The sequence below is a fragment of the Crocodylus porosus genome, unplaced genomic scaffold (genome assembly GCF_001723895.1).
Source record: "Crocodylus porosus isolate Cpor-Errol unplaced genomic scaffold, CroPor_comp1, whole genome shotgun sequence".
In the NCBI taxonomy this organism is placed as follows: domain Eukaryota; kingdom Metazoa; phylum Chordata; order Crocodylia; family Crocodylidae; genus Crocodylus; species Crocodylus porosus.
Genome location: NW_017728939.1, coordinates 952,477 through 953,949, shown reverse-complemented (window position 1 = coordinate 953,949; position 1,473 = coordinate 952,477).

Sequence of the window (1,473 nt, the reverse complement as noted above, 5' to 3'; positions counted from 1 at the left end):
CGGTCTCCATCTCCCCCCGCCCCCTTCGCACCGGGCACCCCCAGCCTGTCTCCGCAGGGGACAGGCGGGGGACCCAGGCACGTTACAGGAGCCCCCGCCTGCAGCCTTTGCTCACCCAAGTAGGATCGTGGGAAAGGAGGGTCAGGAGGTCACATCCAGTCCAAGCAGGACCAGCCCCGACTCCATCGTCCCAGCCGAGGCTTTGTCAGCCGGGGGCTTAAAAGCCTCCAGGGATGGGGAGCCCCCCACCTCTCAGGGAGCCTGTTCCAATGCTTCACCACCTTTCTAGTGAGAAAGTTCTTCCTAATATCCCACCTCAGCTTCCCCTGCTGCAGCTTGAGCCCATTGCTCCTTGTCCTGTCGTCTGCCCCCACTTAGAACAGCCCAGCGCCATCCTCTTTGCAGCCCCCCTGCAGGGAGTTGATGGCTCCTATCAAATCCCCTCTCCGTCTTCTCTTCTCCAGACCAAATAACCCCAGCTCCCTCAGCTTCCTCTCACGTGCCCCAATCCCCGAACCATTTTTGATGCCCTCTCCAACTTGTCCACATCCTTGCTGTAGCGGGGCCCCCAAACCATAACAAGACCATAAAGTTAATCTGATCCACCAGTGTGATGCTACAGTCAGCAGAGCAAACGGTATGCTGGCGTGCATCAACCGATGCATCTGAAGCAGAATAAGGGAGTTATTCTCCCGCTTGACTCAGCATTGGAGAGGCCGCAGCTGGAGTACCGTGTCCAGTTCTGGGCGCTGCACTTCAAGAAGGATGTGGAGAAGGTCGAGAGCCATTCGTATAATTAGAGGCCTGAAGAGCAAGCCATACGAGGAAAGGCTGACAGATATGGGACTGTTCAGCCTAGAAAAGAGAAGACTTTATGGGGATTTGGTGGCATCTTACAGATATATCAGGGGCTAGGTGAACAACTATTCACCAGTGCGTCCCAGGGGCAAACCAGGATCAACGATCATAAATTCCTAGGAGATTTCAGACTGGATCTAAGGAAAACTTCTTCCCATTTGCGTGACCAGACTCTGGAACAGACTGCAGGCACATACCCTGGAGATCTTCAAAAGGAGACTGGACGCACACCTCGCCGGGGTTATTTGACCCCAGCTGTCTATCCTGCTCAGAGCAGGGGGGCTGGACCTGATGATCTCACAAGGTCTCTTCCAACCCTAAACTTTGGTGAATCTGTAAAAACTGGACGCAGGACTCCAGATGTAGCCTCACCAGTGCAGAATAGAGGGGAATAATTACTCCCCTCAGTCTGCCGGCAGTGCTTCTACCAATGCAGCCCAGGATGCTGTTAGCCTTCTTGGCAACAAGGGCACACTGCTGGCTCCTATTCAACTTATGAGCACCACTGAAACTGGTTGCAGGGAGTTGGGGAATCCCTCCTGGTGAAGGATTTTGTATAGAACAGAATCTCACCCCGCCCCACTTTGCATCCCCTGGCATGCACAGAGTGGAAAG